This window comes from Mauremys mutica, unplaced genomic scaffold (assembly GCF_020497125.1).
Source record: "Mauremys mutica isolate MM-2020 ecotype Southern unplaced genomic scaffold, ASM2049712v1 Super-Scaffold_100320, whole genome shotgun sequence".
Lineage (NCBI taxonomy): Eukaryota > Metazoa > Chordata > Testudines > Geoemydidae > Mauremys > Mauremys mutica.
The window spans coordinates 35,232-45,031 of NW_025423313.1; the positions used below are offsets into that span (position 1 = coordinate 35,232).

At 54.1% G+C, this 9,800-nt stretch overlaps 2 non-coding genes across 2 annotated transcripts; one reads left to right on the plus strand and one right to left on the minus strand.

Moving 5' to 3' along the window:
* The first annotated feature begins 7,534 nt into the window (after positions 1-7,534).
* TRNAI-AAU lies at positions 7,535-7,608 on the plus strand. The gene has a single exon. It is a non-coding gene; the product is annotated as a tRNA-Ile (tRNA).
* A 1,847-nt stretch (positions 7,609-9,455) lies between these two features.
* Positions 9,456-9,527, minus strand: TRNAN-GUU. The gene has a single exon. It is a non-coding gene; the product is annotated as a tRNA-Asn (tRNA).
* Positions 9,528-9,800: the final 273 nt, after the last annotated feature.

Genomic DNA, 9,800 nt, shown 5'->3' on the forward strand with positions numbered 1-9,800 from the left:
CTCTAGGCTCCATTCACATCCCACTCCTGACACAATCACTGTCTTCTATCTGACGAAATAGCCTAATTTCAACCTCTCCTGTAACATTTCACCACCAACTATTTAGCATTTGTATGAGAGAAGTTGGAGGGAATTCAAACATCTTCAAATGGCAAAACTTTTCCCCCAACCTGGTCAGTGAATCCTGTGGTGAGAAACTTTCTGTGCATTTCAGTTTCTTGTATTGTTGGAGGGGGCTGAGGTGCTGGAAGGGAAATGTCCATGGAAAACTTGGACATCACTGTTGTCCGGAAAAAGGCAGGTGTTAGACACAATCGCTTCTCGTATTCCCGTGGAATCCGAGTCTAGCTGAAGAATTTCTGTCTATCCTAGAGAGAATCATTCCATTGTAAATACAAATGAAATGAGATCTTCAGGTCGAGTCAGCGCCTTTTAAAAGTATTTACTGAGAAAAAAGCCATTCTTTGCCTTGTTGATAAGGACAAGAAGCCCTCTTTTCCTTTCTATTTCAAATGTGAAATGAATGGAGATTTTCATTGAAAAACTTCTGGTTTTTAGGGGGAATTGAACCCAGGCCATGGCTATTAAAACACCAGAACCTACTGCTTAAAGCACCAGGGAGGGGTGTTGTTCTCTGACAGCCAGCATTGTTTTTTTCAGCCTCCTACTTCACCAATGTCAGACTCTGAGTGCAGTTAAGCTCTGGAATAGGCTCCCAAAGGCGTCTGTGGTGTCTCTGTCCTCAGAGGTTTTTAAGAACAGGTTGAACAAACCTCTGTCGAGGATACTCTGCATATACTTGGTCCCATAGACAACCTGCTCTTGCTCTATCTGCTACCTTCATCGTGTTTGGATGTAAAGGTGGGAAATGATGGAGAAATTGGCCCCTCTTTCAAGTTTAAATGTTGTAACTTCTACATCTAGACCGGGTTGGCCAACCTGAGCCAACGTAACTGCCAAACGTGCACCTTTGTATGCAACTGCTGAGTCAGTTGTGAACCTTGCTACCATTATCATTATCCCTTTGAAATAATGATGGTGATGGACACTTGGCTGTATATCCCAGAGTGCCCTGGACGTCTACAGGCTGCATTAGCCAATCCAACCATTTGGCACTTACAGATGGGCACCTCTGTATTGTGCCTGAATCTTGTACAGGTATGAAAGGCTGGTAGATGCCGATATTTTCCCATCTTTTTAACCAGCGCTAATACCCAGCCAGGCCAGGGCTGGGAAGAGAGAGAGAGCAGCAGGTTTCCCCTATTGTGGCTGTCTCACTTTTTCTGGACTAGCTTCACCTCTGCACCAACTTGTGCTTTTTGTAGGTGACCCTGGCTAGCTCAGTTGGCAGAGCATCAGACTTTTAATCTGAGGGGCCAGGGTTCAAGTCCCTAGTCAGGTGAAAAACTTCTCACTGTGAATATAAAAATCTGTCTTTCTGGAGTCTTGTTCAGTGTTGTTCTTTCTCTCCAGGATTTTGCCTTTCCTAAGAAGGGCCTTTCTGTGGGGGGGGGATTGAAGGAGCAACTCCTTGACATCCCCTCTGTCCTTGCAGGCTGGAGGAATAAAGTCCTCTGGGCGTATAGCATGTTCCTCCCCTGCAGACACAAACACACAGAATAGTCATAAGGAATTAGAATTAGAATCCACCACTTTCCTTGGTAGCTTGTTCCTGTGGTGAATCATCCTCGCTGTTGAATATTTGCGTCTTATTTCTAATATGAATTTGTCTCTTTTCACCTTCCAGCCACTGGGTCTTGTTATGCCTTTCTCTGCTCAATTAAAAAGCCCTTTAATACCCAATCTTTTGTCTCCATTAAGGCCCTTCAACACTTCAATGAAGTCACCTTTCAATCTTCTTTTGATAAGCTAAACGCGTTGAGCTCATTCAATAGCTCACTAGAAGGCATTTTTCTCCGGCCCTCAGAACACTTCGTGGCTCTTTGGTCATCAGACTCCTGAACTGCAGCTGGATCTGGCTCTTGTTCTTCTGCACAGCATAGCTCCTGGAGAAGAGGGATCTGCAAATGTACATTCGTATGATACCTTTGTTTAACTGATGAAAACATAAACTAGACACTTAGAGGATTGGAACTGAATTCAGCTGATGGACAGCTTTGCTAGGTTTTTATGCATTTGGACAGCGAAATGTTGAGTGTTTACATTCATATCAAGCACTCCTGTATAGAGGAGCCCCTGAACATAATGGAGAATGGAAATGAAAATGTTTTCCTTTTTTTGAAAAAAAGAAAGAGGGTTATAAGAGAACACGCAGGGTTGAACTGAGGACTACTTAAACTGCAGTCAAGCACTTTAACACTGAGCAATATCCCCATGACAACAGGACTATGGAATCATGATGTCCAGCACTTTGAAGGACAGACCCTGCTTCATCGAGGTCCTTTGCCATTCGCAGACCACAGGTGGTTTTAAAAATGGGGTTTGATTAAACTTCTTAAATGTGGCAAACACCACAGCTTGCGCACCCACCGATATAGCTTCTCCCACTGACATAGCTGCCACCTCTTGGGAAGTGGATTAACTGCACCCACAGGAAAACTCTCTCCCCTCAGCATAGAGCAGTGGTTCTCAAGCTCTGGGTCAGGACCCCAAAGTGGGTCATAACCCTGTTTTAATGGGGTCGCCAGGGCTGGCATTAGACTTGTTGGTGCCTGGGGCTGAAACCAAAAGTCTGAGCCCCACCACCCAGGGCTGAATCCCTCAAGCTCTGGTTTTGCCCTCCCCTAACTGGGGCAGGGCTCAGGCTTTGTCTCCTCTGCCTCTGCTCAGTGTGGGGGGGCTTGGTGCATCTTTCCAGGGCCATGTAGGAAGTTGATTTTTTTTTGGTAGAAAGGGGTTGTAGTGAAAGGAAGTTTGAGAAACCCTGGCATAGAGCCTCTGAATATGTCTAGAGTTGGCTCCCAGTGGCACTGTGGATGATCAGACACTGAAAGTTCAGCCATGGAGACACCACACACCAGCCTTGCCTAGCAGGCAAGAATCAAACGTCCACAGACAAATGCCTGTTGTTTTCTAACCCATTTCCCTAAGCCCTCAGCCACCACCACTTAACAAAGGGGCTTTTCTACACCATGGTTCTGCTCTCACTGAAGGGTCATTTCCAATTGTTTGCTCAGACCAGCATTAGGGAAAATGGTGCCCTGGGCAAAGCTTGTACTTTGGCACTTCCCCACTGCCCCTGGATGATCCCCCTCCCCCTTTACCGCTAGCTCCTGCACTCCCAACCCTTGCACCTCTTTCACCCCAACTCCTGCCCCCTCCTGTGCCCCCTTTGCCCTTAACTCCCTGGGCCACCAGCCATTGCCCCTCTCCTGCAGCCCCTTCACATGGCTCCAGTGCTGGGGGGCCCGCACTTGTTCTCCCTTTCCCTGGGCTTTGGCATCACTAGCCGCTGATTAGCGAGTAGGGTTCAGTGGTCCCCAAAAAGTGGGGCATGACTCCTAGGGGGACACAGAGGAACATTCATGGAGTCAATGAAATCAATTGAGCTTCTTCAGTCTCTCGCTGTAGACATTTCCCTTGTTTTTAAAGGCAAAAATCCTGATCTTTCCAACGGGAGCTGCTGCTTCAATGTTCAGTTTGGGGAGGGATTTCGCTGCACTCAGAGATCTGCCCGCGGGTTACAATCTGCGATCCGAAGGGTCGAACGCAAACAGCGTTTAGATGGGACCGTTAGTGCCGCCCCCGTGTGGCCAAAGACTAGAACTGACGAGCAGAGTTTACAGCTGGAGCCTGGGACGCTCCTGAACAAACTGGGCACAAAGCCTCTCGCGTGTGACCTTCGCTGTGCAGCAGGAGGCGGAGGGAAGCTGATTGTCAGGGCTCAGGGCAGCTCCCTGCCAGGCTGAGCCGGTGTCTGTGCTAAGCTCGGCATCAATCAGGTGATTCTGGGAAGTTCGGGGTCCCAGGCTCCCAAAGGAGGGGGAAGCAGGTCACCCCTGGAGCAGGTTAAAGCTGCAGGGTGACAGTGGGGTTGCTGCCCCTGTGAATAGCTGCTGTAGCACCGCCTGGGCAGGACAGGGAGAGCCAGTTATACCCCCGCCCCAGCCTGTATCATCGGGGGATGGGAGCACTCACAGCATGGGGACCCACCCACCAGAGATCTACTGGGGGGAGAGTGGCACCCACACACCCCAGATCTTGTAGGGGGGGACAAGGGCATCCACACTCCGGGATCCTCTGCAGAGGGACGGACACCCACACACCCAGGATTCTGTATGGGGGGCAGAGGTACCCGGACACCTGGGCGGGGGATGGGGGGCACCGAAACGTCCGAGATCTTACCTGGGAGGACAGCAGTGCCTGCAGCTCGACATGAGACGGAGGCGGGGGGAGAAGGAGCATTTCCCAGTTCCAGGCTGTCCCCGTTTGGCCAAGGCACAGAGCTCACAAGCAGAGTTTAAAGCTCCAGCTGCCAGGCTGTGAAACAAACCGGGCCCTGTGGCTGGTGCCTGTGATCCTAGCTCCTGGGGAGGCTGAGGCCGGCGGATCGCTTGAGCTCAGGAGTTCTGGGCTGCAGGGGGCTGTGCCGATCGGGTGCCTGCACTAAGCTCGGCATCAATATCGTGATCCTGGGAAAGCTTGGGGTCCCCAGGTTGCCTAAGGAGAGGTGAACTGGTCCAGAACGGAAATGGAGCAGGTCAAAACTCCCGTGCTGATCAGTGGTGGGATCACGCCTGTGAATAGCCCCTGCAGCGTAGCCTGGGTGAGACACGGTCTCTTTTTATACAGACACCCCCCGCAGAGCCTGCAGGGCGGGATGGGAGCACCCACACGCTGGGGATTCTGACTTGGCGGGGAGGGACGCACCCAAGCAACACGGATCTGGAAAAGGGGAACAGAGACACCCACAGATCCCAGATGGGGTCAGGCAGGGGAAACCCATTCCCTCCACACAATGTTCTTGTTTGGAGGTGAAGCCAGGGAAACCACATGGAGGATTCTTATCTGGGGAACTGGGTGCACCCACTTACCACCAGAGATTCTTAAGGGCAGAGGAACAGGGACTCCCACCTCTGCAGCATGGGGGTGGGTCGCCTGCTGGGATCATCTGGGCATATTTCACCTCGTCAGCTCCCTGCCATTGCCTTGGGGGCCCCTTGTTCGCTGCCTCTGGCACCCAGTTTAGCCTCCTTCCTGAGGGCTGAAACGCTTTGATCTATCTAAGGTCTGTGGGATCAATACGTGTCATGGTGTAATTCTGTGTTATTCGGGGGTCAGACTAGCTGAGCTAATGGCCCCTTCTGCCCTTAAACGCCATGAAAACATTTCCCTGGTTTCTCCTTGCACCTGACAGACACCACGGTGAGGGGCCCAAGAGAAGATCCTGGACACAGCGCTCTGGCTTTACTTGGGGACGTCAGCGCTTTCCTAGCAAAGCTGCTGCTAAAGCGCTGGATTTGGGGAACGGTTCGGCTCCGATTCAGAGATCTGCCTGTGGGGTGTGAACCTGCCACGAGGAGTGGGAAATGCAACCAGCACCGGGAGGCGTTGGCTGAGCTCCGGGCTGCCCCCGTGTGGCCAAAGCTTAGAACTGAGCAGCGGAGTTTAAAGCTGGCGCTGGGAGGGACCTGAACACACGGGGCACGAAGGTTCCTGCGTGTAACGCTTGTTGGGTGGGCAGCTGAGCGTAGCTGATTGCCGGAGTTCAGGGCTGCACCCCGGGGTGCTGAGCAGGTGTCTGTGCTCAGGTTGGCCTCGCTATGCTGGTTTCTGGGAAGTTTGGGGTCACCAGTCTCCCTAAAGAGAGAGGAGCCAGGTCAGCCCACGAAAGGAGGCTGGCAAAACTCTGGTACCAATTGGCAGTGGGACTGCCCCTGTGAAGAGCTGCTGCAGCCCTGCCAGGGAGAGCTGGTCTCTCTTTATGCAGCCCCCCCGCCCCCGCCACCATTCCTCAGGACGAGGGTTGTGCTCAAAGATCTGTGCCCCGTGTTTTCACCTCCATGTGAAGCGCACAGTGCAAATAACCCTCAGCGCATCAGCTCAGTTCCAGGCTCCACTTCCACCGGCTCAGGCAAGATGGTGCAGAGGAGCCCCTGGGTGGCTGTGGGCCTGGGGAGGCTTTTGATTTTTTGGTTTGACCGCTACAGGCAGCAAGGCCAAAAGTCAGATGGCCGACTCTCCCGTCCACCACGCTCATCAGGAGCCCTTAGTCGACAGGCTCGGAGAATGCGGGCAGCGTCCCCCACTACCTCTCGCATGCAAAGCGAGCGCTCTGCCGCTTGAGCTAATTCCCTGCAGCTGGCCTGACTCTCAGGCACCGGGCAAAAAAAGGCAAGAGCTCTGTGGCCTTAAGCAGAACACAGCCTGAAATGGGGGGGGGGGCGCTACCCAGAGCTGGGGAAGGGGGTCCGAGTCCCAGCCATGCTCCTCGGCACAAACACCAACGCTCCCTCCCTGGAGTGTGTCTGGGCTGAGAGTTAGCCCCTGAAACAAGCACCAAGCTTCAGAAGACAACGCAGGGATAGATCACTTGACGATTGCCTGCTCTGGCCATTGCCTCTGAAGCGCCTGGCATCGGTTACTGTCAGAAGACGGGATAGTGGCCTAGATGGACCATCGGTCTCACCCAGGAGGGCCGTTCTTATCTTCACCAATTTCCTCTAACCCAAGCAAAGCCAGAAACAGACCCAGCTCAGCAACTCTAGCAGAGTCCCTGGCCCCTGGCCCAGCATACAGCAAAGCGACCCTGCAGCCGCCAGGATAGACAGCCACCGACTCCCTCTTCCAGACTAATGCAGCCCTTCCCCGCTTTGGCTGTCTCCAAGCTGTCTGCGTGCTCTGCTCTGCTCCACGGCTGCCATGCTGCCTGAGATCAGGAGGCTGCGAGGTCTCACGGTCTCAGCTGAGCTGGTATCGCATGCCACCCCGCCCATCTCCTCATTCCCTTCATGGACCCCTGGGATGTGAGTAATTCTGTATTTGAGTGGCTCTCCCTCCCGGCCAATGAGCTTGGCGTAGACTAGCAGGGAGGGAGGAGGAAAGGGATTGTGCTCCAGTGAGAGCTCAGAAAGAAAGGTGCAGGTCCCCCACTAGAGCCCAGCCCAGCAGAGCAAAGCAGAGCAGAGCAGGCTGGAGAATGTGTGTCTGGGTCTGACTACTTCTCCCATGCTCTTCCATTTGAGCTAACTTCCCCCAGCTGTCTCCAGCCTCCCAGTCAGCACAAGGGGGAGAAGGGCCGGGGAGGAAGAGCTTTGTGCTCCGCAAGGGCTGGCTTTCTGGGAAGCCAAGCGGGGAGAGGGATGGAGGCCACTGGAGGAGCTGAGCCGGCTGACTGTCCATGGCTTCTAAAAGAAGGGCAAGAGAAGATCCCAGGGCTGCCTTGCCGCTGGAGAATGCGGGCATTGATCCCGCTGCCTCTCGTACGCAAAGCGAACGCTCTACCACTTGAGCTAATTCCCCTACCTTGGCAGGTGGCGTCTCGATCCATCCATTCGATAACGGAGGCCACATCGTTCCCCGCACCAGCCGGTGACTCCTTCCAAAAGGGTCAGGCAAGGCAGGGCTTGCCGTTGGCCGGCTAGCTCAGTTGGTTAGAGCGTGGTGCTAATAACACCAAGGTCATGGGTTCAAGCCCCATGCTGGCCACTCTGGGTGCAGGAGGGAGAGGGTGGCTTCTGCTCTTTTGGCTGACTGCTAGGGGTGGCAGAGGCCAAAACCAGGTGGGCCTGGAGCTGGCAAGAGCTCTGCTGGGCGCAGGCGCCGGGCAGGACAAGGCTCGGGACACCTCCTTGGGCTCCCCTCCCTGGGCTCCTCGCTCCACCTGCTGCCTGAAAGGAACTTGGAGACGGGTGAGCCCGGCCGGCTGCCTTCCAGGCTCATAGGAGGCCAGGCTTGAGCTGCCCCCCCGCGAAGCCAAAATCGCAGGCCTGCCGGCTCGCCCCCATTGTCCACAGGCGGTTGACCTGATGGCCCGAATTCTTGCCGGCCGCCGGCTCCACCCAAATGGACCCGACGCCGGATCACGCTCCCCAGCCCAAGCCACAGAGGAAGGCTTAATACTCGGCACCCCAACCTAGGGGAGAGGCTTCACACTCCGCCGGCGCAGGGTGACCTTTGGGACTTCCCTGGACACCATCCTCCCACCGCCCACAGCCAGACCCCCCAAGCCCACCCCTCCGACAGGAAGGAGCAGGAGGACCACTCCGCCCAGGGGCACCACCACTCGAAGTCAGCTTCACTTGCTTTCTCTTCTACCCCTTTCCTCCCAAGTTATGCGCGCCTCACGGGAGCCGGCCCTGGGAAGACGCAGGCACCGCACTCTGACTGGCGCAAGCCAAACGCCCACACCGAGAGTTTAGCACGGGCTCTTGAGGCACTGGAGGAACCCCATGCAGATGCATTGACGGAGCTAAGCTTTACGGCCAAGGGCCCTACCTGTGCAGAAAGCCAACTTGCTTGTGAAAAAGACTCCTCTTTCGGCTCCCCTTCCAAACTTCCAAATGCCTCCCAATGGGAAAACACACACACTGAAACACCCAAACGGTCCTAACGCTGGGGCCAGGCGAAAAAGAAAAGCAAGGAAAAGATTTCTAAATGGCCACCCTGCCAGAGTCGTACAGCTCCGCAAGTGAAACCCGTGGGAGGGACATTACACAGAAAAGGGGAATGGAAAGCTGCCCAAATTGAGATGCTGTGGAAAGCTACAGCCCCATCGCTACTCCTACTCTGCACACTTCTTGCAACAGCTGATGAACGGCCAGGTGCTTTTCGCATCCAAGCCCACACCAGGGGAAGACCTTGAGAAGTTTGCCGTGGCTTGCCTGGTTCAGCTGGTCAGAGTGCGGCACTCGTGGAGGCAAGATGGTGCAGAGGAGCCCCTGGGTGGCTGTGGGCCTGGGGAGGATGGCTTTTGATTTTTCGGCCTGACCGCTACGGGCAGCAAGGCGAAAAGTCAGATGGCCGAATTTCCCGTCCACCACGCTCATCAGGAGCCCTTAGTTGACAGGCTGGGAGAATGCGGGCATCGCCCCGTCATATGTTTATTCCCCACTTTGAACTTTAGCATCCACAAGATGGGGACCTGCATGGGCCCCTCTCAACTTAAATCCTAGTTTAGATCTGGTAAAGCTGCCACCCTCTAGAAGTTCCAGTGTCTAGCACACGCCCTGTTCCCCCAAACCTTCCCTGGGGAACACAGATCCAAACTCCTTGACTCGTAACCCTAAGGGAAATAAACCATTCCCCCACCTTCTTCCCCCTCTCCTAGTTGTTGGGAAAGATACCTTGATTCAAACTCCTTGAATCAAACAAAGAGAAATTCACTTTTCCCCCTCCACTTCCCCTGAAAATCCAAACAAGGGAAGAAATCAATCAGGTTCTAAAAAGAAAAGGATTTCATTAAAAGAAAGAAAGAAAGTACACTATCTCTGTAACACCAGGATGGAAAAACCACGAGGCGTGCTGCAGGATAGCCCCTCCCCACCAAAAAGCAGTGCCGTGACCCGGATTCGAACCGAGGTTGCTGCGGCAACAGCGCAGAGTACTAACCACTATACGATCACGGCCAGGCGCTGGGGATAGAGGAAGCAGCGCACTGGAAAATGCTCAGCTCTGTGCTCTCGGGGCGGCCACCTACCTCGCCGGCGGCCACAGGTCTTTCTCAAGTCTCCCCATTACAGTCACAGGTCAAATGCTGAGCAAAGGAAAAAAGACAGGAAGCCAATCCCATGCCTGTCCCTTTTTCTGTCTTCCTCCACCCCTGGACCAGGTCCCTCCCCGTTTGTCTGGGCCATTGTCCTCATGCCCCTGGCCAGCCTATTTCCCTTTGCCGCTCTGAA